This window comes from Saccopteryx bilineata, chromosome 4 (genome assembly GCF_036850765.1).
Source record: "Saccopteryx bilineata isolate mSacBil1 chromosome 4, mSacBil1_pri_phased_curated, whole genome shotgun sequence".
NCBI lineage: Eukaryota > Metazoa > Chordata > Mammalia > Chiroptera > Emballonuridae > Saccopteryx > Saccopteryx bilineata.
Genome location: NC_089493.1, coordinates 55342181 through 55367602, shown reverse-complemented (window position 1 = coordinate 55367602; position 25422 = coordinate 55342181). Strand labels below are relative to the sequence as shown.

At 41.4% G+C, this 25422-nt stretch overlaps 1 protein-coding gene and 1 pseudogene across 6 annotated transcripts in view; one reads left to right on the top strand and one right to left on the bottom strand.

Annotated features, from left to right (window-relative positions):
- Positions 1–25422, bottom strand: part of CSNK1G1 (casein kinase 1 gamma 1) — a 226036-nt gene that overhangs the window by 185938 nt on the left and 14676 nt on the right. The gene's annotated exons all lie outside the window — the stretch shown is intronic.
- LOC136336963 (U6 spliceosomal RNA) lies at positions 22869–22969 on the top strand (annotated as a pseudogene).

Sequence of the window (25422 nt, the reverse complement as noted above, 5' to 3'; positions counted from 1 at the left end):
AACTCAACATCTTAATATACTTTAGTACCTAAAGAAAACCAAAGGCACATAATCTTGTGAAGAAGGAAGAATGTCGGCCTGACCTGTGGTGGCGCAGTGGATAAAACCTCGACCTGGAATGCTGAGGTTGCCGGTTCAAAACCCTGGGCTTGCTTGGTCAAGGCACATATGGGAGTTGAAGCTTCCTGCTCCTCCCTCCTTCTCTCTCTCTCTCTCTCTCTCTCTCCTCTAAAATTAATAAATAAAATTAAAAATAAATAAAAAAAAAAAAAAAAAAGAAGGAAGAATGTCTCATTTAGAGAAATTGATTGTAAGAAGTGAACCAAGAGCTAAAAATTCTGAATTCTTATCACAGACAAGCCATTGAACAAATTAACACTTACTCAACTTTTTCAACTATAAATTTAACTTATTCAAACATAAGTCATAAAATGAATGTTTCAAAAAGAAGAAAACAGATTTTTTGACCAAAGAAAAATAATTGTCCCCACCTTTACCCCACATAAAGAAAAATCCCAAAGGTCCTGATAACAATACAGTTGTGGAAATTCAGAAAGATTTAAAGTAGGTTTAGTAAGTAGAAGGTGGCATTTTAATGCCAAGGATGTAAACCTTAATTTAATCATAGCTGAGCACATACAGAGCTTTATTTTGTCAGTACTGTTCAATTACAAGGATATAGCACATTCTTGCCTACAAAATGATTAAAAGTGTGCAGTTCAAGAAAAAAAAGATAATGATTAACTATAAAATATAAAATGTAAGTAATTTGCCTGGCCTGTTATGATGCAGTGGATAAAGCGTGGATGTGGAACGCTGGGGTTGCTGGTTCAAAACCCCAGGCTTGCCCGGTCAAGGCACATATATGACAAGCAACTACTACAAGTTGATGCTTCCCACTCCTCAACCCCTTTCTCTTTCTCCCCTCTTTCTAAAAAAGTTAATAAATAAAATATAAGTAATTTACTATTACCATATGTTAATTAAAATGTATTAAATAAAAATATATTTAACTTATATTAAATATATACAGTAAAAATGTGAATGTCATGAAATATGTAAACATACTTCATGAAATGTGTTTAATCATTCTCAAAAATATCTACAGTAAATACTTAGCTTCTACTTGAACCATATTAGTCCTTACATCATTCATTCAACAGTCATCTTGATCACACGCCTGTTTTTTGGATCTTAGCATTTTTATCTTTTATTATCAAAAAAAGCAATGTTACTGACATTATTCATTTGGTAAGCTAAAACTAAACATAATTTGTGTTTCAAATAAAGTTTTAAGTGAGAGCAAGGGAGACAAAGAGAGACAGAGGCCAGACAGACAAAGAGAGGGATAAGAAGCATCAACCTGTACTTGCGGTGTTTTAGTTCTTCATTGATTATTTCTCATACATGCCTTGACGGGGGTGGGGAGAGTTCCAGCCGAGCCAGTTACCCCTTGCTCAAGCCAGCAACCAACCATGGGGTCATGTCTACAATCCCACACTCAGGCTGGCAACCCCGTGCTCAAACTGGTGAGCCTGCGCTCAGGCCAAAAGAGCACACACTGAAGCCAGCAACCTTGGAGTTTTGAACCTAGGTCCTCAGCATCTCAGGTCGAAGCTCTATCCACTGTACCACCACCTGATAAGGCTGTTTTAAAATTTTAAAACTTATAATATTAGGTTAAATAAATAAGAAAAATGATGAAACCAGTAAACAGCAAGATTTGGAAATTATAATGGGGAAAAAAAGGTTTGCAGAAGATAGAAAGGAACTATGCTTCAATTTTTGCAAATACAGAAGATTACTTAAACTACCTGCCCACAGTGCGGAGGACCCGGGTTCGATTCCCGGCCAGGGCACACAGGAGAAGCGCCCATTTGCTTCTCCACCCCTCCGCCGCGCTTTCCTCTCTGTCTCTCTCTTCCCCTCCCGCAGCCAAGGCTCCATTGGAGCAAAGATGGCCCGGGCGCTGGGGATGGCTCTGTGGCCTCTGCCCCAGGTGCTAGAGTGGCTCTGGTCGCAACATGGCGATGCCCAGGATGGGCAGAGCATCGCTCCCTAGTGGGCAGAGCGTCGCCCCTGGTGGGCGTGCCGGGTGGATCCCGGTCGGGCGCATGCGGGAGTCTGTCTGACTGTCTCTCCCTGTTTCCAGCTTCAGAAAAATGAAAAAAAAAAAACAAAAAAAAAAAACTACCTGCCCACTAAAATCTGAAAATGCAGAATTAAAAGCAACGATTCAGGTGTTTTTCAACTTGAAAAATTGTATTTCTTTTTGTTGTTGTTGTTTTTTACAGAGACAGAGAGAGAGTAAGAGAGAGGATAGTTAGAAACGGACAGGAATGAATAGAGATGAGAAGCATCAATCATCAGTTTTTTGTTGCGACACCTTAGTTGTTCATGGATTGCTTTCTCATATGTGCCTTGACCGTGGGGCTACAGCAGACTGAGTAACCCCTTGCTCAAGCCAGCGACCTTGGGCCCAAACTGGTGAACTTTGCTCAAACAAGATGAGACCGCGTTCAAGCTGGCGACCTCGGGGTCTCGAACCTGGGTCCTCCACGTCCCAGTGCGACACTCCATCCACTGCGCCACCACCTGGTCAGGCTGTATTTCTTTTTATATCTCAAATTTATTTCTCCACTATTTTCATATTTACCGTTAAGTCTTCAATCTTTTTTTAATAATTGTTTTTAAAGTCCTTGTGTACTAATTCTATCATCTCAGCATTTTTAGCTCTATTTCTATTGAATGATTTTTCTTCCAGTTATAAATGACATTTTCCACCTGACCTGTGGTGGCGCAGTGGATCAAGCGTCGCCCTGGAATGCTGAGGTCGCCGGTTCAAAACTCTGAGCTTGGCCCTGGCAGGTTGGCTCAGTGGTAGAGCGTCAGCCTGGTGTGCAGAAGTCCCGGGTTCGATTCCCGGCCAGGGCACACAGGACAAGCGCCCATCTGCTTCTCCAACCCTCCCCCTCTCCTTCCTCTCTGTCTCTCTCTTCCCCTTCAGCAGCAAGGCTTCATTGGAGCAAAGATGGCCCGGGCGCTGGGGATGGCTCCTTGGCCTCCGCCCCAGGCGCTGGAGTGGCTCTGGTCGCAACAGAGCGACGCCCCAGAGGGGCAGAGCCTCGCCCCCTGGTGGGCGTGCCGGGTGGATCTCAGCCGGGCGCATGTGGGAGTCTGTCTGACCGTCTCTCCCCGTTTCCAGCTTCAGAAAAATACAAAAAAAAAACAAAACCAAAATTCTGGGCTTGCCCAATCAAGGCACATATGGGAGTTGATGCTTTCTACTCCTCCCTCTCTTCTTTTTCTCTCTATCTCTCTCTGTCTTTCTTCTCTAAAATGAATAAATAAAAATAATTTTAAAAAATAAAATAAATGACATTTTTCTACTTATTTGTATATCTAGTTCACACAAAATTCAGGACAGTGTTTCCTTCTATAAGGTCAGAAAAACAAAAGTGCACATTGAAAGTTCTTAGCTCTATTTCTATTGAATGATTTCTTCCAGTTATAAATGACATTTTCCTACTTATTTGCATATCTAGTTCACACAAAATTCAAGACAGTGTTTCCTTCTATGAGGTCAGAAAAACAAAAGTGCACATAGAATGTTCTATTTCTTGAGTGATAGGTATACAGTATTTACCTTTATTCTTTAAACTATATATGACTATACATATACTGTAGTTCTTGAAAAACTACAATAAAAATTAAATTGACACTCTCACAAAAGATTCAGTAGGAAAACTTAAGAAAAGGGGAAGGGTGCAGGGGAAAGACATCACCAAAAATATCAGAGTACCAAAGGGCTCCATCTCCTACACACACACAGACACACAGACACACACACACTAGTTGGCAATGGTCAGAGTCAACTTCTGCAGAACTGTGGAATCTAAGCAAAAACTTAAAGCAACCAAGGAAAGGTTTAGCAAAGAAGCATTTCAATAGAAGAGTAAGTACTATGGGGTTTAAATTGACTGTCTACCATCTCCCAGTCCCCAGCTCCCAGTTCACCAGAGGCAGTAAAAATGGCAGCTTTAATCCTGGTGCAGGCTGATAGTGCCAAGGAAGCAATGCAAATCTTTCTCAAAGTATTGCGGTTGAGCCCTGGTCGGTTGGCTCAATGGTAGAGTGCCAGCCTGGCGTGTGGATGTCCCGGGTTAAATTCCCGGTCGGCACACAGGAGAAGCATCCACCTGCTCCTCCACCCCTCCTCCTCTCATTTCTCTCTCTCTCCCTCTCTTTTTTTTTAATTTATTTATTTATTTACTTTTTTAGATTTTATTTATTCATTTTTATTAGAGAGAGAGGGGAGAGAGAGAGAGGGAGAGATAGAGAGAGAACAGGGGGAGGAGCAGGAAGCATCAACTCCCATATGTGCCTTGACCAGGCAAGCCCAGGGTTTTGAACCGGCGACCTCAGCATTCCAGGTCGACGCTTTATCCACTGCGCCACCACAGGTCAGGCTCTCCCTCTCTTTTTTTCTCTTGCCTTCCAGCAGCCAAGGTTCAAGTCAGCCCCAGGTGCTGAGGACAGCTCCATGGCCTCCGTCTCAGGCGCTAAAAAATGGCTCTGGTTGCAATGGAGCAAGGGCTCCAGATGGGCAAAGCCTCGCTCACTAGTGGGCTTGCCGGGTGGACCCCAGTCCAGGTGCATACAAGAGTCTCCCTCTGCCTCCCTTCCTCTTACTAAAATAAAATTAAAATAATAATAATAAAAGACCTGTGGTTAAAAATTATGGCCTGACAGCTTCCTCAAATACTGGCACAAGGACTTTGTCTTTGTTCTGCTTGACTTGGACTATTCCCAGGACAAGCAGCCTGAGGTTAAAGAAAAAGGAACAGGATAGGACAAAAGACAGAAATAAAAGCCTGAGATGAGAGGATGAGAGAAAATAAGATATGTGGGGTGAAATGAGATTGCTAAATTCTCATACGTAACAAGGAATCTAGAAGGACACACATATGTCCAGGGCTGACACACAGAAAAGGCCTTAGAAAACCCTAAGCTTTCACCTCTGTTTGACCTTCAGGATCCACACAAACAGGAAGTGAAAACCAAAGCAGCATTTTAAATGGCCTGGTTTAGTGTTAAAAGAGTATCAGAACAGAGAACCTCCAGCCAAAATTAGGAGAGTATTTTCTTTTGTTTTTCTTCATTTTCCTTTTCTGGGTTTGAGGGATACAAGAAAGTTGGTCAAACACTAGTTGATCACTAAGCTAATAGTATAAAGACTTCAATAACTACACATGACAAAACATACTTCACAAAAATAGTTTAGAAAAGACACTAAACAAACAACAAACAATAACAAAAAACCCTGTGGAGGGAGAAATCTGATGTCTAGCAATGACACATAGTAATATTCAAAATGTCCCATTTTCAACATAAAAGTATGAGGCATGCAAAAAAATAAGAACCTAGGGCCCATTTACAGGAGAGACATTAGTATAGAAACTGTGCCTGTAGCTCAGGCAAAGGAAACCACAAAGAACTAAAGAAAACAGTATCACACCAAGTAGAGCATATCAATAAAGAAATATATATTATAAAACTTCCAGTCAAGATGGTGGCATAGGTCAATGCTATACTCACATAACCACATCAGAATTACAACTAAACTACAAAACAACCATCTGATATCTGTCTGAATGTTAAGTCTTACAACTAGAGGATTTAAGTAAGCCTGGCCAGGTAGCTTGGTGGGTTACAGAGTCATTTCCATACGGCAAGGTTGCAGGTTACGTCCTGGATCAGGGCACATAAAAGAATCAACCAATGAATGCATAAATAAGTAAAGCAACAAATCAATATTTCACTTTGTTGAGCAGATATTTTATGCTCACTTCATTAAAGATTTCATCATTGCAGAGTTGTCTGGTGGAGAGTTAATGGGTTACATTAGGGGTAAAGCAGAACGCTCAGTCATTAGGGAAGAATGGTATGGGCAGGTCACAGCTCTGTCTGTTGCTCCAGAATTTTAACGCCTTCATTTGGCTGCTAAACTAATGGTTATTAGAGGGGATTTCAGAAAGAAAAGGTTGGTTTTTTTGTCTATATCTTTGTAAGAGTGTCTAACCATGTTGCAGTCAACATGTACAAGAAGCTGGACTACAGTGTGTACAGGATAGACATAGAGTACTACTTGGCCAGCAACGGGGAGCCAGACGATGACACCTATGATATGAGAAAAGCCCTTTCCAGGGACACTGAGAAGTCCATCATACCACTATCCCACTCGGTGAGACCAGAAGATGTTGAGTAGTCACATGCAGTGGTTCTTAGGCCAATGCTCCAAATACGGACAAGATTATTTTCATTGAATGACTTAGCGCTGTTAGAGAAAAGGACTCATTAGGTCTTAAAGACTTTAGCAAAATATTTTAAATCTCGTCGTTTCCAGTTGTCAATATACTTACTGAAGCTGTCTACTGTAAAAGGAATCAATCGGAAAGGCAGCTAGGTCAGCAGGAGACATCTTATGGTCATGGTTCATGCTGCTCACCATATTCTAGGGCTGGGGAAAAGCTCCAGCCTCCTCCTCAGTTCTGTGCCTGAGAACCACTGCTGCATATGTGTATTTCTATTTTGTATTGAATTACTGATTGAAGCTTTAAAAGCATATATGAAAAGTTAAATCTAAGCTGTATAATAAAGTGCACTGTTGATGCTAAAACAAAAAGAGGTTCTCCCAAAAGAAAAGTTCAGGACCATATGGCTTTACTGGTAAATTCTACCAAACAAAGAATAATTAACAATCCTTCTCGCCTGACCAGATGGTGGCGCAGTGGATAGAGCGTCGGACTGGGATGCAGAGAACCCAGGTTCAAGACCCCGAGGTCGCCAGCTTGAGTGCAGGCTCATCTGGTTTGAGCAAAAGCCCACCAGTTTGAACCCAAGGTCGCTGGCTCCAGCAAGGGGTTACTCGGTCTGCTGAAGGCCCGTGGTCAAGGCACATATGAGAAAGCAATCAATGAACAATTAAGGTGCTGCAAGGCACAATGAAAAACTAATGATTGATGCTTCTCATCTCTCTCTGTTCCCGTCTGTCTGTCCCTGTCTATCCCTCTCTCTGACTCTCTCTGTCTCTGTAAAAAATAAATAAATTTAAAAAAACAAAAAACAAAAAAAACAAAAACAATCCTTCTCAAACTCTCTCAACATGCAGAAAAGAACAGAATACATTCTAACTCTTTCTATGAAACCAGAATTACCTTGATATCAAAACTAGGTAAAACAAACAAATAAGAAACAAAAATAAAACAAGAAAAAAAATCATAACCTCACCAGGTAGTGGCACAGTGGCGCAGTGGATACAGTTAGACTGGGACGCAGAGGCCCTAGGTTTGAAACACCAAGGTCACCGGCTTAAGCGCGGGCTCATTTAGCTTGAGCACGAAGTGTCACTGGCTTGAGCATGGGATCATGATCCCACGGTTACTGGCTTGAGCCCAACGTCACTGGTTTGAGCAAAAGGTCACTCGCTCTGCTACAGCCCCCCTCCCCGGTCAAGGCACATATGAGAAAGAAATCAATGACAACTAAGGAGCTGCAACGAAGAACTGATGCTCATCTCTCTCCCTTCCTGTCTGTCTGTCCCTATTTGTCCCTCTCTCTGACTCTGTCAAAAAAAAAAAAAAATCATAGCCTGACTTGTGGTGAGACAATGGATAGAGCATCAACTTGGAATGCTGAAGTTGCCAGTTCAAAACACTGGGCTTGTCCAGTCAAGACACATATAAGGCCTGACCAGGCGGTGGCGCAGTGGATAGAGCGTCGGACAGGGATGCAGAGGACCCAGGTTCGAGACCCCAAGGTCGCCAGCTTGAACACGGGCTCATCTGGTTTGAGCAAAAATCCCACCAGCTTGAACCCAAGGTCGCTCAGTCCGCTGAAGGCCCAAGTCAAGGCACTTATGAGAAAGCAATCAATGAATCACTAAGGTGTTGCAATGTGCAATGAAAAACTAATGATTGATGCTTCTCATCTCTCTCCGTTCCTGTCTGTCTGTCCCTGTCTATCCCTCTCTCTGACTCACTCTCTGTCTCTGTAAAAAAAAAAAAGACACATATAAGAAGCAATCAATCAATAAATCAAGTGAAGCAACTATAATCTCTCTCCCCCTCAACTCTAAATCAATAAAATAAAATCTTAAAAAAAGAAAATTACAGACCAACATCCCCTACAAATACAGATGAATAACCTTTAATACAATAAAATACAGTACTAGCAGACCTTATCCAACAGCATAGTAAAAGGATTTCACATTATGACAAATTGAGATTTATTTCATATAAATCAGTCAACACAATACACAGAATGGGAGGAATTCAAGATGGACAGAGTAAGCAGATGCTCCAACTCCCACTTCCCAGAACCAAGGTGGATTACAACTTAAATCTGAGAACACTCATTATGAACGACAAACTTTGGACTAAACTAAGAGGATTCTACAGCCAAGGACCACCAAAGAACCCACACTGAGTCTGGTAGGAAAGGTGGAGATGCAGAAAAGGCTGCGCCGCAAATGAATGGTGCCCAGGAGGGACTTTTGGAACAGGGAGGGCTATCCAGCGAGTTGTAGGTCCTTATCCCCAAAACCAGAATCCCAGCCAAAAGCCCTGGAGCCTGGAAGGGGCTTACAGACTATATTTGGCTGAGAAAAAAGCCTAGACATGGTTTGAGAGAAGGAGGTAGGAGTCTCAGATCCAGGCTCCATAATATAGGAACTGCACCGAGAGCCTCACTCACAGCCACTTTCCCTGAGCTCCAGGAGGACACCCTAAACACTGGGCTGAGTCACTCCACAAATTTAAAATGAACATTTTTCCTGGGAACAGCATCAACAGCAAAGAAAAGAAAGTGCCTCATCCACCAGGGGCTCCCCTACCCTAGCTAGAACAAAGGCGCTTAGAGTCAGGTGCCATGTTAGGGACACAAATAGTGCAGAAGTCTAAGGTACACCACCAATCGCAATGCTGAATGCTCCCCCAGGGCAGGCAGGCCAAAGGCAGCGCAAAACCCCCACCGCAGCCGCCCGCCGCTGCCGCCAGAAGTCCAGGCTCAAACACAGTCTGGCTCACTGAGTAGGCACGCCCTCGGTTGGGACAGAGGCCCGAGCATAGCAGGAAGGGGTACGTGTGGGTGTACCCGCAAGCCTGCCAGTGGGCCTGTCCCAGTTGGGATCCAGGCCTGCGCGCAAACCTGCCTGGGGTGGGGTGCGCCCTCTCTGGTAATCCAAGCAGCCCCTCCACTGTGGCTACTAAAGTCTGAGCCCACTGACAGACCTCCGGGGAGGAGGCAGCCCAGGAAGTGGTCCAAGCAGGCTGCGGCCCTAACCGTGGGGATGAGGCCAGAAGCAGACGCTCAAGCCCACAGCGCACACTGGCTCTCGGGGGCAGCAGAGGCTGAAGTGGCCATGGAAGCAGTCCAAAAGGGCAGCGCAAGTCGAACCAGGGCAGCAACAGTCGCGGAAGTGGGCAGACGCCAGCAACACCTGCGCCTAAAAGTCCCAGGCAGCAACAGTGGCGGTGGCCTGGTAGACATACCACACAAGGGAGCACTGGGGCCACACCCACTGAACCCTTGAGATTACACCCTACTGAGTGCTACCATGCCTAATCACTAAATTACAGTACTAAGCCCAACAAGTAGCCAGCAATAAGAGGCAACAGAAAGCAGATTTTAGGGGAACTTAAACTTTTAAAGGAACTTCTCCTAGGCCAAGAGTAGATAAAAGCAAGCCTAGGAGTGTAGCTGATATTTACAACGGCACCTGGACCCAGCACAGAAAGCCAAAAGATCTGGATAACCTGTAGCACCCAAAAGGTGGATAAGAACCAGTCATAGGCAGTGACCCCCAATGATCTGAGCCAGGCCATGGCCAGGAAAGTCCAGGGCAACACAGACAAAATGGGAAGACAGAGAAGTGCAATCCAAATGAATTAACAAGAGAAACCCCCAGAAAATGAACTAAGTGAGATGGAAATAAGCAAATTACCAAATGCAGAGTTTAAAATAATGATTAGAATGCTGAAAGATCTTAGAACAACAGTGGATCGACACAGTGAGAACATAAAGAGATAACAAGCATCAAAAAGGACATTGCAATAATAAAGAAGAACCAGTCAAAAATGACAATTATAATATTAGAAATGAAGACTACATTAGAAGCAATTACAAGCAGGCTGGATGAAGCAGAGGATCGAATCAGTGATTTAGAAGACAAGATAAACGAAAACACGGAAGCAGAGCAGCAAAAAGAAAAGAAACTGAAAAAATTAAGATAGCCCTGTGACAACCTAAAGAGAAATAACATCCACATTATAGGGGTCCCTAAAGAAGAGAAAGAACAAGGATAGAGACCTTGTTCAATCAAATCATAGCTGAAAACTTCCCTAAACTGATGCGTGAGACACAAATTCAAAAAGCACAGAGAATTAAAAAAAAAAAAAAAAAGGCACAGAGAATTCAATTAAAGAGAAACCCAAAGAAATCCACACCAAGAATCATCATAATTAAAATACCAAAGCTAAGAGATAAAAGAGAAAACATTAAAAGCTGCTAGAGAAAAAAAGGCTATCACCTACAAAGGAGCCCCCATAAGTATGACATCCAACTTCTCCACAAAAACACCTGAGGCCAGATGGCAATGGCAAGAAATATTCAAAGTAATGCAGAACAAGAGATTACAATCAAGACTACTTTATCCAGCAAGGCTACAGTTTAAAATTGAAGGAGAGCCTGACCAGGCGGTGGCACAATGGATGGAGCGTTGGACTGGGATGCAGAGGACCCAGGTTTGAGACCCAAAGGTCGCCAGCTTGAGTGCGGGCTCATCTCCTTTGAGGGGGGCCCCACCAGCTTGAACCCAAGGTCGCTGGCTCCTCCAAGGGGTTGCTCGGTCTGCTGAAGGGCCGCGGTCAAGGCACATGTGGGAGAGCAATCAATGAACAACTAAGGTGTTGCAATGAGCAATGAAAAACTGATAATTGATGCTTCTCATCTCTCTCTGTTCCTGTCTGTCTGTCCCTGTCTATCCTTCTTTCTGACTTACTCTCTGTCTCTGTAAATAAATAAATAAATATTTAAAAAAAAAATGGAAGGAGAAATAAAAAGCTTCTCAGATAAAAAAAAAAAACCCTCAAGGAATTAATTACAACCAAACCAGTGCTGCAAGAAATGTTAAGGGGCCTGTTGTAAACAGAACAAAGGAGGAAAAGAATATATTAAAAGAGGAAGATAGCTTTAATGAATAAAATGGCAATAAACAACTACATATCAACAATAACCTTAAATGTTAATGGATTAAATGATCCAATCAAAAGACATAGGGTAGCTGTGTGGATAAAAAAACAGAACGTATACATATGCTGTCTACAAGACACACACCTCAAAACAAAAGATACATAGACTGAAGGTAAAAGGATGGAAAAAATATTTCATGCAAATGCAAATGAATAAAAAGCTGAGGTAGCAATAGTTATATCAGACAAAATGGACTTTAAAACAAAGGCTTTAGTAAGAGATAAAGAAGGTCACTACATAATGATTAAGGGAGCAATCCAACAGGAAAATATAACCATTATAAATATCTACGCACCTAATATAGGAGCACCTAAATACATAAAGCAGACTTTGATGCATATAAAGGGTGAGATCAACAGCAATACTATAATAGTAGAGAATTTAAATACCCCACTAGCATCACTAGATAGATCCTCAGGAAAGGAAATTAACAAAGAAACAGTAGACTTAAAGGACACACTAGATCAACTCGATTTAATAGATATCTTTAGAACCTTTCACTGTAAAGTAGCAGTTATACATTCGTTTCAAGTGCTCATGGTATATATTCTCTAGGATAGATCACATGTTAGGGCACAAATGTGGTCTCAACAAATTTAAGAAGATTGAAATCATATCAAGCATCTTCTCTGATCACAATGGCATGAAACTGGAAATTAACTACAACAGAAAAACTGAAAAATACACAAACACATGGAAACTAAATAGCATGTTATTAAATAATAAATGGGTTAACAATGAGATCAAAGAAGGAATAAAAAAATTCCTAGAAACGAATGATAATGAGCATACAATAACTCAAAATTTATGGACACAGCAAAAGCAGTACAGAGAGGGTAGTTCATAGCACACAGGCATACCTTAAGAAGCTAGAAGAAGCTCAAATAAACAACCTAACCCTGCATCTAAAAGAGCTAGAAAAAGAACAGCAAGTAAAGCCCAGAGGTAGCAGAAGGAAGGAAATAATAAAGATCAGAGCGGAAATAAATGACATAGAGGCTAAAGAAACAATACAGAGGATCAATGAAACCAGGAGATGGTTCTTTGAAAATGTAAACAAGATCGATGAATCTTTAACCAGACTCACCAAGAAAAAAAGAGAGAGGACTCAAATAAATAAAATTAGAAACGAGAGTGGAGAAATAACAACTGACACAACAGAAATACAAAATATTGTAAGAAAATACCACAAAGAACTGTATGCCAAAAAATTAATCCTAGGTGAAATGGACAAATTCCTTGAAACATAAACTTCCAAAAATCTATCAGGAAGAATCAGAAAACCTAAACAGACCAATTACACCAAATGAGATCGAAACAGTTATCAAAAAATTCCCAACAAACAAAAGCCCTGGGCCAGATGGAGTCACAAGTGAATTCTACCAAATATTCAAAGAACTAACTCCTATACTTCTCAAGCTATTCCAAAATATTCAAGAGGAAGGGAGACTGCCAAGCTCCTTTTATGAGGCGCACATAATTCTGATTACAAAGACAGGCAAAGACAACACAAAGAAAGAAAATTATAGGCCAATATCCCTGATGAATTTAGATGCTAAAATCCTCAACAAAATATTAGCAAACTGGATCTAGCAATACATGAAAAAAATCATACATCATGATCAAGTGGGATTTATTCTGGGGAGGCAAGGCTGGTACAATATTTGCAAATTAATCAATGTGATTCATCACATAAACAAAAGGAAGGAGAAAAACCACATGATAATTTCAATAGATGCAGAAAAAGCATTTGATAAAATCCAGCACCCATTCATGATCAAAACTCTCAGCAAAGTGGGAATACAGAGAACATACCTCAACATGATAAAAGCCATCTATGACAAACCCACAGCCAATATAATACTCAATGGGCAAAAATTAAAAGCAATACCCTTAAGATCAGGAATAAGGCAGGGGTGCCCCTTTCACCACTCTTATTCAACATAGTTCTGGAAGTCCTAGCCACAGCACTCAGACAAGAAAAAGAAATAAAAGGCATCCAAATAGGAAAAGAAGAAGTAAAACTATCATTATTTGCAGATGATATAATATTGTATATAGAAAAGCCTAAAGTCTCAGTCAAAAAACTACTGGACCGCCTGACCAGGCACTGGCTCAGTGGATAGAGCATCGGACTGGGATGCCAAGGACCCAGGCTCGAGACCCCGAGGTCACCAGCTTGAGCACAGGCTCACTGGTTTGAGCAAAAAGCTCACCAACTTGGACCCAAGGTCGCTGGCTCAAGCAAGGGGTTACTCAGTCTGCTGAAGGCCCGCAGTAAAGGCACATATGAGAAAGCAATCGATGAACTAAGGTGTCGCAATGAAAAAATTGATTGATGTTTCTCATCTCTCCATTCCTGTCTGTCTGTCCCTGTCTATCCCTCTCTGACTCTCTGTCTGTCTCTGTAAATAAATAAAGGAAACATTAAAAAAAAACAAAAAACTACTGGACCTGATAAATGAATTCGGCAAGGTGACAGGATATAAAATTAATACTCAGAAATCAAAGGCATTTTTATACACTAACAATGAACTGTCAGAAAGAGAAATCAAGGAATCAATCCCCTTTACCATTGCAACCAAAAAATAAAGTATCTAGGAATAAATTTAACCAGGGAGATTAAAGACTTGTACTCGGAAAAATATAAAACATTGATAAAAGAAATCAGGGAAGAAACGAACAAGTGGAGGCATATACCATGCTCATGGTTAGGAAGAATAAACATCATTAAAATGTCTATATTACCCAAAGCAATTTCTAAATTCAATGCAATATCGATTAAAATACCAATGACTTACTTCAAAGATATAGAACACATATTTCAAAAATTTATATGGAACCAAAAGAGAACACGAATAGCCTCAGCAATCTTGAAAAGAAAGAATAGCCTGACCTGGGGTGGCGCAGTGGATAAAGCGTCGACCTGGAATGCTGAGGTTGCCGGTTCAAAACCCTGGACTTGCCCAGTCAAGGCACATATGGGAGTTGAAGCTTCCGGCTCCTCCCCTTTCTCTCTCTCTTTCTCTCTCTCTCTCTCTCTCTCCTCTAAAATGAATAAATAAATAAAAATAATTTTAAAAAAAAAAAAGAAAAGAAAGAATAAAGCGGGAGGTATCACACTTCCGGATATCAAGTTATATTATAAGGTCATTGTACTCAAAACAGCATGGTACTGGCATAAGAACAGGCATATAGATCAATGGAACAGAACTGAGAACCCAGAAATAAACCCACGCTTTTATCAACAACTGATATTTTACAAGGAGGAAAGAGCATACAATGGAGTAAAGACAGTCTCTAACAAATGGTGTTGGGAAACTTGGACAGCTACCTGTAAAAAAATGAAACTAGAACACCAACTTACACCATTCACAAAAATAAACTCAAAATGAATAGAAGACTTAAATATAAGTTGTGAAACCATATGCATCTTAGAAGAAAACATGGGCAGTAAGCTCTCCAACATCTCTCACAGTAATATATTTGCTGATATATTTCCACAGGCAAGTGAAATAAAAGACAGGATAAAAAATGGGACTATATCAAACTAAAAAGCTTTTTTACACCTAAAGACAATATGAACAAAATAAAAAGACAAACCACATAATGGGAGAACATAATCGACAGTACGTCTAATAAGGGGTTAATAACCAAAATTTATAAAGAACTTGTAAAACTGAATACCAGGAAGTAGACACTTCTCCAAAGAAGACATTTCAAAAAATGTTCAACATCACTAATCATTAGAGAAATGCAAATTAAAACCACAATGAGGCCCTGGCTGCTTGGCTCAGTGGTAGAGCGTCAGCCTGGTGTGCAGGATTCCCGGGTTCGATTCCCGGCCAGGGCACACAGGAGAAGCGCCCATCTGCTTCTCCACCCCTCCCCCCTCTCCTTCCTCTCTGTCTCTCTCTTCTCCTCCCACAGCCGAGGCTCCATTGGAGCAAAGATGGCCTGGGCACTGAGGATGGCTCTGTGGCCTCTGCCTCAGGTGCTAGAATGGCTCTGACTGCGGCAGAGCGATGCCCCAGATGGGCAGAGCATCACCCCCTGGTGGGCACGCCGGGTGGATCCCGGTCGGGCGCATGCGGGCGTCTGTCTGACTGCCTCCCCGTTTCCAGCTTCGGAAAAATGAAAAAAAAACAAAAACACAATGAGATATCACCTCACACCAGTCAGAATGGCTCTCATTAACAAAACAACACATGAATGGTGCTGGCGAGGACGTGGAGAAAGGGGAACCCTCCTGCACTGCTGCTGGGAATGCAGACTGGTGCAGCCACTGTGGAAAACAGTATGAAGATTCCTCAAAAAACTAAAAATGGAACTGCCTTTTGACCCAGCCATCCCACTTTTAGGAATATATCCCAAGAACACCATATCACTGACTCAAAAAAAAAATGCACCCCTATGTTTATGGCAGCATTGTTCACAATAGCAAAGATCTGAAAACAGCCCAAGTGTCCGTCAGTGGACAAGTGGATTAAAAAGCTGTGGTACATATATACAATGGAATACTATGGGGCCATGAAAAAGAAGAAAATCATACCTTTTGCAACAACATGAATGGACCTGGAAACTATTATGTTAAGTGAAATAATCCAGGCAGAGAAAGAAAAATATCATATGACCTCACTCATTTGAGGAATCCAATGAACAGTGTGAACTGAGGAACGGAATTGAGACAGAGGAGAGATCAAAGGGACCAGAGGAAAAGAGAACTGAGGGAAAGGGGATGATAGGATGGGATAAACCTGAAGGGAAGGGGGGAGGGAGCTGATGGGAGGGGGATAAGGGAGATGTTGAGGGTAATACGGGGGAGGGGGGATGCATTCAGGGAGACACTAGAATCTATGTAAATAATAAGTGAAAAAATAAAAAAATTTTAAAAAAGAAAGAAAATACACAGAATGAAGAGAAAAATAGTATGATCATTTTTAACACAAAGAAAGCATTTGACAAAATCTAACACTATCATGATAAAAACATTCAAACTAGGAATAGTATAAAACTTCTTCAACATGAAAAGGGATTTTATGAAAAACTCATAGTTCAAATACTCAATAGTGAAAGACTAAACACTTTCCCCCTGCTGAGATCAAACAAAATAGGTGTTTTCATATGCCACTTCAATTCAATACTGTACTAGAAGTTTTAGCCAGAGAAATTAGGTAAAAATAAAAAATAAAAGCCATCCAAATTGGAGAGAGTAAAATTACCTATTCACAGATGACATGATCCTATATATGGAAAACCAAAAGAATATACAAAAATTATTAGAACTAATAAATTCAGCACCAAGCTCTCTTGGTTCCTGAGATTAGCATTAGAGAGGAGAGCAGAGAAAGGCCACATGAAGGAGGCCAGGAGAAGCAGCCAAGATGGTGGAGTGTTGAGTGAGAAGCCAGTTTGTGCAGAGTTTGTACAAGGAGAAGGAAGGAGATGGGGAACAGAGGTGAATAAGTCTGGTGAGCTAGAAACCTTTGATTCTAGGAAACTCAGATAAGTCAGTAGCTTTGGGAGCACTGAATGTGAGTGGGTTTTGGAGCCCAGTGTGTGTGTTTTTACTTGCCCGCCGGGTGCAAGCTAGGATTAAAGATGATGGCCCACCAAAAAAAAAAAAAAAAAAAAAAAAAATTCAGCACCAAAATCAGTTGTATTCCTATACATTAGCAATGAACAATCTGAAAACAAAGTTAAGAAAACAATTCTACCTGACCAGGCAGTTGCACAGTAGATAAAGCATCGGATTGGGAAACAGAGAACCCAGAATCAAAACCCCAAGGTCTCCTGACCAGGCAGTGGCACAGTGGATAGAGCGTCGGACTGGGATATAGAGGACCCAGGTTTGAGACCCTGAGATCGCCAGCTTGAGCGCAGGCTCATCTGGTTTGAGCAAGGCTCAACAGCTTGAGCCCTAGGTCGCTGGCTCAAGCAAGGGGTCACTCGGTCTGCTGTAGCCCCCCAGTCAAGGAACATATGAGAAAGCAATCAATGAACAACTAAGGAACTGCAACAAAGAATTGATGTTTCTCATCTCTCTCCCTTCCTGTCTGTCTGTCCCTATCTGTTCCTCTCTCTGACTCTGTCTCTGACACACACACACACACACAAAACAAACCCCAAGGTCGCCAGCTTGAGCATGGGGTCATCGGCTTGAGCGCAGGGTCACTGGCTTGAGCGTGGGATCATAGACAAGACCCTATGGTCGCTGTCATGAGCCCAAAGGTTGCCGGCTTGAAGCCCAAGGTCGCTGACTTGAGCCCAGGTTTGCTGGCTTGAGCAAGGGGTCACTCACTCTGCTATAACCTCCCCCAACCCCTGTCAATCATGGCACATATGAGAAAGCAGTCAATGAACAACTAAGGAGCTCCAGCAGGGAGTTGATGCTTCTCATCTCTCTCCCTTCCTGTCTGTCAGCAAACTCATTAGACAACAGAGCCAAATATCAACAATACAACGAAATTTCTTTTGAGAGCCAAATTTTTTAAACTTAAACTATATAGATAGGTACATTCCTTATCGAGGTAGCGCCTGAACGTGGTATTTTGTGGAAGAGCCACACTCAAGCGGCCAAAGAGCTGCATGTGCCTTGCGAGCCGCAGTTTGCCAAGCAGGGTTTTAGGTGCTTATGGCTTATGGATAAGTGACATGAATCACAAAAATGTTATAAAAAACAGGAGAAAGGACTTGGAAATTCTATAATAAGGTACCTGCAAAAACCGTGAAGCAGTATAGTGTTATTTGGTAGTGGAATTAGATTAATTGTAAATGCGTAATGCAAGACATAAGGCAGCCAATAAATATTTTTTAAAAATTCATATGCAATTGCAAGGGAAAAGATAGCCAAAATACAATCTTGAAAATCTTGAAAACAAAATTGGTGGAGACACTTCATGATTTCAAAATTACCATAAATCTATAGTAATCAAAACAGTGTGATATTGGCATAAAGATAAGCATATATGTAAATGGAACAAAACTAAGAGTCCAGAAATAAACCCATACATCTACGACCAACTGATTTTCAACAAGAACGCCAAGACCTTTCAATGGGGAAAGAATAATCTCTTCAACAATGGTAATGGCACAACTGGATACCCACTTGCAAAAAAATGAGTTTGGACATTAACTTTATACTATAATTCAAAATGGATCAAAGACCTAAATATAAATGCTAAAATTATAAAACTCTTAGAAGATATACACATGGCAAATAAACACACAGATTCTCAATACCACTAGTGACTCAGGAAATGCAAATCAAAACAATGAGATATCATTTTACATCTACTAGCATGAATATAATCAGAAAATAAAAAACAAGTGTTGGTGAGGTTGTGGAGAAATCTGGAATCCTTGTGCACTGCTGATGGGGATGCTAAATGATATAGCACAGGGGTCGGGAACCTATGGCTTGTGAGCCAGATGTGGCTCTTCTGATGGCTGCATCTGGCTCGCAGACAAATAATTAATAAAAAAATAATAATGTTAAAAATATAAAACATTCTCATGTATTACAATCAATTCATTTCCTACAGCTCATGTTCAGAGTTGCAGGTGGCTGAAGCCAATCACAGCTGTCTTCCGGGACAACACCAAATTTTTATTGGATAATGCCTAATGTACAAGGGTCGTTGTATGGCTGTCACAGAATTACATTTTAAAATATGTGGTGTTCATGGCTCTCTCAGCCAAAAAAGTTCCCAACCCCTGATGTAGCAGATAGAAAACAGTATGGTTGATTCATCGAAAGAGTTAAACATAGAATTACCATATAATCCAGCAATTCTACTTCTGGGTATATGTACAGCCAAAACAATCAAAAGCAAGGATAGATGTTTGTATATCAATATTCAATAGCATTTCAGCAGGAAAAAATGAAAAAGTCTGGAGATAGTTGTGACAGTTGCACAATGTGAATGTACATAATGTCACAGAAATATACACTTAGAATATTAAAAGGGTGAATTTTATGTTATTTATATTTTGCCACAATTGTATAGAAAGAGAAAGAACCATTGTGTGAATGTGTGCAGTAATCACTTAGGAAATGTAGCAGCTTGAGGTAGAGAGCTACATTTAATGAATATCTACTTAAAATGTGTAGTTGGACTAATTATAAACATATAAAGTGAAAAACGTCTACCTAAAAATTGGCAAATGACTTGAATAAACATTTCATCAAAAAAGATAACAACTCCCTGGCCGGTTGGCTCAGCGGTAGAGCGTCGGCCTAGCGTGCAGAGGACCCGGGTTCGATTCCCGGCCAGGGCACATAGGAGAAGCGCCCATTTGCTTCTCCACCCCTCCGCTGAGCTTTCCTCTCTGTCTCTCTCTTCCCCTCCCACAGCCAGGGCTCCATTGGAGCTAGGATGGCCCAGGCGCTGGGGATGGCTCTGTGGCCTCTGCCTCAGGCGCTAGAGTGGCTCTGGTCGCAGCATGGCGACGCCCAGGATGGGCAGAGCATCGCCCCCTGGTGGGCGGAGCATCGCCCCTGGTGGGTGTGCCGGGTGGATCCCGGTCGGGCGCATGCGGGAGTCTGTCTGACTGTCTCTCCCTGTTTCCAGCTTCAGAGAAATGAAAAAAATATATATATATATCAACTGACCAAAAAGCCCAAGAGGCTCCACAACATTTACTCATTATGGAAATGCAAGACAAAATCAGAAGACACTGTCTGACCTGTGGTGGCGCAGTGGATAAAGCGTCAACCTGGAAATGCTGAGGTTGCCGGTTCAAAACCCTGGGCTTGCCTGGTCAAGGCACATATGGGAGTTGATGCTTCCAGCTCCTCCCCCTTCTCTCTCTCTCTCTCTCTCTCTCTCTCCCCCCTCCCTATAATGAATAAATAAAAAATCTTAAAAAGAAAAAAGAAAATACTATACTTCTTAGTATAGTATTTTTAAAAAGAAAAAAAAATCAGAAGATACCAAATACACCCACTAGGATGACTATAATTAAAAAAAAATTAAAAGCACAAAATAACAAATATTAGTGAGGACATAAATTAGAACCACTGAACACTGCTGCTGAGAATGTAAAATGTAAAATGTTGCAGCCTCTGTAGAAAAGAGTTGGCAGTTCCTCAAACAGAACTACCATATGACCAAGCAATTCCACTCCTAGGTACATACCCCAAAAGGCTTGAAAACAGGCATTCAAACAAAAATTTGTACATCAGCATTCACAGAAGCACTATTCACAATAACCATAAGGTGGAACTAACCCTAAACATCCATCAACTAATGAATAAATCAACAAACGTGGTAGGTACAGCCGTACAACAGAATGTTATTCAGCCATAAAAATAAAGTACTGATACATGTTATATAAACGGACTTAGAAAAAAATTATGCTGCCTGACCACGCAGTGGTACAGTAGACAGAGCGTCAACCACGGACGCTGAGGAACCAACCAGGTTAGAAATCCCAAGGTCACCAGCCTGAGTGCCGGTTTATCCAGCTTGAGCAAGGACTCACCAGCTTGAGTATGAGGTTACTGGTGTGAACATGGGATCATGGACATAACCCCATGGTCACTGGCTTGAGCCCAAAGGTCACTGGCCTGAAGCCCAAGGTCGCTGGCTAGAGCAAGGAATCACTGGCTTGGCTGGGGTCTCCCAGTCAAAGAACATATGAGAAAGCAATCAATGAACAACTAAGGTGTCACAACAAAAAACTGATGATTGATGCTTCTCATCTCTCTCCGTTCTTGTCTGTCCCTATCTATCCCTCTCTCTAGTTCTCTCTCTGTCTCTGTAAAAAAAATAATAAATTTTAAAAAACTTTTTAAAAAAAAATTAAGACATTTCCTATAATACCAGCAAAGACTGATATTATGGAAAGCTTCTCAGGCACAATTTATTCATGGACTTATTTATTCTAAAATCTAAAAGATAATTTTTTAAAAGCTGGATGAGGTGATTCTTCTAATTTAGTCACTGTGATCGAAAGAAAAAAATACAGAAACAACTATCACAAATCACTTCTTAAACATGGTATCACAGGGCTTTACATTTAAAAAACACAATACAAAAATTTCCTTTGGCTATTTCACACAATCATTTTATAAGAAAGTTTCAAATGGACTAAGTGAATTGCCCAGTTACTCACTGTAAGCACTATTTCCTTTCTAACAGTGACTTCCTCTACCTATGTCACCTAGAATTAAAAGTTCTCTGAGCCTTGGCTGGCTGGCTCAGCGGTAGAGTGTTGGCCCGGCGTGTGGAAGTCCTGGGTTCAACTCCCGGTCAGGGCACACAGGGGAAGCGCCCATCTGCTTCTCCACCCCTCCCCTGCTCCTTCCTCTCTGTCTCTCTCTTCCCCTCCCACAGCCAAGGCTCCATTGGAGCAAGGTTGGCCCAGGCACTGAGAATGGCTCCATGGCCTTCGCCTCCGGCACTAGAATGGCTCTAGCCCAAAGGAGCAATGACCCAGATGGGCAGAGCAATGCCTCTTGGTGGGCATGCTAGGTGGATCCCAGTCGGGAGCATGCGGGAGTCTGTTTGCCTCCCCATTTCTAATTTCGGAAAAATACAAAATACAAAAACATAAAAAAGTTATCTGAGTCAGTCTTCTCCTTTATCTGTTGGTCTCCAGATATCATTAGCTGTTTCTTCAAAGAAGTTTTCGAGTTGAAGCTACTTGACTTGACATCCTATGCCTACCACTTAAAGAGGCATATGAACTTTGGAGGTAATCTTCCTTTTTCTACATCATTATCTGATCTGTAAAATGGGAATAATAGCCCCACCTCAGTGGCTTGCTAAGAGAATGAAATAAAGAATTGAGCCTACTGCCCATTACATAAATACTCAATACACTGCCATAATTCCTTAGAATAGGCCCTTACTGCTACTAGGTCATGTCTGTACCTCTTCAACTGGTTTCCTTCATTTCTATCTTTTAGTGGTCCAAAGGATTCTGCACATCGCAATCAGATTTACCTTTCACATATTACAAATACTTCTGTTACTCCCCAGCTTAAAAACCTTCAATGGGTCCCTACTTACTTACTGTAACATCAAATCTAATTTCCTTTGCTGGACTTTCAATATCCTCTAGTAAGAGCTATTCTCAAACTTTAGTGGCCTGACCAGGCGGTGGCACAGTGGATGGAGCGTCGGACTAGGATGCGGAGGACCCAGGTTCGAGACCCCGAGGTTGCCAGCTTGAGCGCGGGCTCATCTGGTTTGAGCAAAGCTCACCAGCTTGGACCCAAGGTCACTGGCTTGAGCAAGGGGTTACTTGGTCTGCTGAAGGCCCATGGTCAAGGCACATATGAGAAAGCAATCAATGAACAACTAAGTGCCACAATGAAAAACTAATGATTGATGCTTCTCATCTCTCTCCGTTCCTGTCTGTCTGTCCCTATCTATCCCTCTTTCTGACTCTGTCTCTGTAAAAAGAAAAAACAAACAAACAAAAAGACTTTAGTGTACATTGGAATCACCTGGAATGCCTGTTAAAAGATTGTTGTATCCCACCTCTAGAGTTTCCAATTCCCTAAGTCTGAAGCACAGCCTCAAAATCTACATTAATAATACATTTCTGTGTTCGCTTTGGCAGCACATACACTAAAATTGAAACGATACAGAGAACATGGCCCCTGCACAAGGATGACATGCAAATTCGTGAAGCGATCCATATTTTTGTGCAGTGGTTACAACGGGGAGGGGTATGTAGGAGAGGGGAGAGGGGGAGAGGCATATAGGAGAGGGGAAGGGGGTTGAGGGAAGGGTATAAAGAGGGAGAAATATAAGGTGATGGAGGATGATTTGACTTTGGGTGATGGGTATAAAACATAATCAACTGTTCAAATGATGTGGAGAGGTTTACCCAAAATCTATATACTCTAGTTGATCAACGTAACCCTGTTAAATTTAATTTTCTAAATAAATAAAAATAATTATTAAAAATTAAAAAAGAATATGTTTCCAGGTGATGCCGGTTGAGGAACCACACTTGGAGAAGTATTGCTCCAAAATGACCCTATTCTCCCACTTCACTAACCAGCACACACTGCTTTGATGTATTAGTCTTTTCACAAGCTGTGCTCAATTCTCTCCCTGTTTAACCATGTTGCCCCTAAACACTTTCTCGTCTACCCAAATCATACCCATTCTTTCATTAAAAACTGATTTTAGGGAGAAAGGAAGGGGGAAGGAGGCAGAGCGGAAGGGGGGCATGGAGAGAGGGAGGAAGGGGGAGGTAGGGAGAGAGGAAGGGGGAGGAGGGAGAAAGGAAAAGGGAAGGAGGGAGAGAAGAAGAGAGAGAGAGAAACATCAATTTGTTGTTCTACTTATTCATGCATTCACTATTGTATGTGCTCTGACCCGGGATCAAACCCACAACCTCAGCACATTGGGAGAATGCTCTAACCAACAGAGCTACCAGGCCAGGGCTATATCCATCATTTTAAGGCTGTTGTTCTCAACACTGCCTGTACAAACTATAAATGCACCACCCATCAGATTCTAATTCAACTGATCCTGGGAAAAGTTTCCCCATTTGATTTTGATAAGCAGCCAGAATTGAGATCAATCACTTTACCTTCAATCTCCTTCCCAGAAGAATTATGAACACTCACTGAATTTTCTCCCCTCTAAACTCCTATAGTGTTCCCAGCTTATATCACCAAGTTTGCACTTAGTTACATAACAAACTATATTCTCTGTACCTTTCATTTTAAGTCTTGTTTCTCCAATTTGGTATGTGGTCATATCTTCAATTTTTATATTCCTAGAGCACGAGTATGGTGATGAATATATAATAGGAGCTCTGTGGTTATATTTTCATTGATTGTGAATTCAAAACAGAATTCAGCCTGACCAGGCGGTGGCGCAGTGGATAGAGCGTCGGACTGGGATGCAGAGGACCCAGGTTCGAGACCCCAAGGTTGCCAGCTTGAGCGTGGGCTCATCTGGCTTGAGCAACCAGCTTGGACCCAAGGTCACTGGCTCAAGCAAGGGGTTACTTAGTCTGCTGAAGGCCCGCGGTCAAGGCACATATGAGAAAGCAATCAATGAACAACTAAGGTGTCGCAACGAAAAACTGATGACTGATGCTTCTCATCTCTCTCCATTCCTGTCTCTGTCCCTATCTATCCCTCTCTCTGACTCTCTCTCTCTCTCTCTGTCTGTCCCTGTAAAACAAACAAACAAACAAAAAACAGAATTCAGAGCTTTAAAATATTTCTAATCTAAGGTCCTGACTGGGTAGTTTAGTTGGTTGGAACATTATTCTGATACACCAAGTGTTGTGGGTTTGATCCTCAGACAGGGCACATACAAGAATCAACCAATAAATGCATAAATATGTGAAACAACAAATCTATGTTTTCTCTCTCCCTTATTCTCTCATTAAAATTAGTAAATTAATTTTTAAAATATTTCTAATCTATCCAATTCAGGAAACTATACTCCTCTTTTAAAATACAATTTTGCAACAAACTAATTTTTTTATGGTGGGTCATTTAACTCCTTTCTGCCCCAATAAATAAATTGGAAAGAAAGATACAAATGTATCAAAATGCTGTGAATAATAATAAAATTATTAATAGCATCATAAATGGCTTCACAGTTGCTTCCTTAGATAGAGCAAATGACCTTTTCTAAATCTATTAAGACTGTTTCAAAAACAGTTAAAGAGAATCAAAGCGCACATATTTAAAGATGCTGAAGATCTGAATAGTTTTATGATTTGTTTTCTCAACAGATGTGCATCCTTCAAGCCCTGAATTCACCAGATGCACATTAATCTGCACTTTAGTTTATACATAACACTCCATTCTAGTTTTATAAATACACCACCCCAAGAAGCAGAATCCATTGTTGCTTTATGATATTAAATATTAACAGATTATCTCCACTGTGCAAAAAACCCCCATTATGATTCATTTTTTTTTTTTTAAACATTTTATTTATTGATTTTTTTTTAGAGAGAGAGGAGTGAGAGAGAGAGAGAGAGAGAGAGAGAGAGAGAAGGGGAAGGAGCAGGAAGCATCAACTCCCATATGTGCCTTGACCAGGCAAGCCCAAGGTTTCGAACCGGCAACCTCAGTGTTCCAAGTCGAGGCTTTATCCCACTGCGCCACCACAGGTCAGG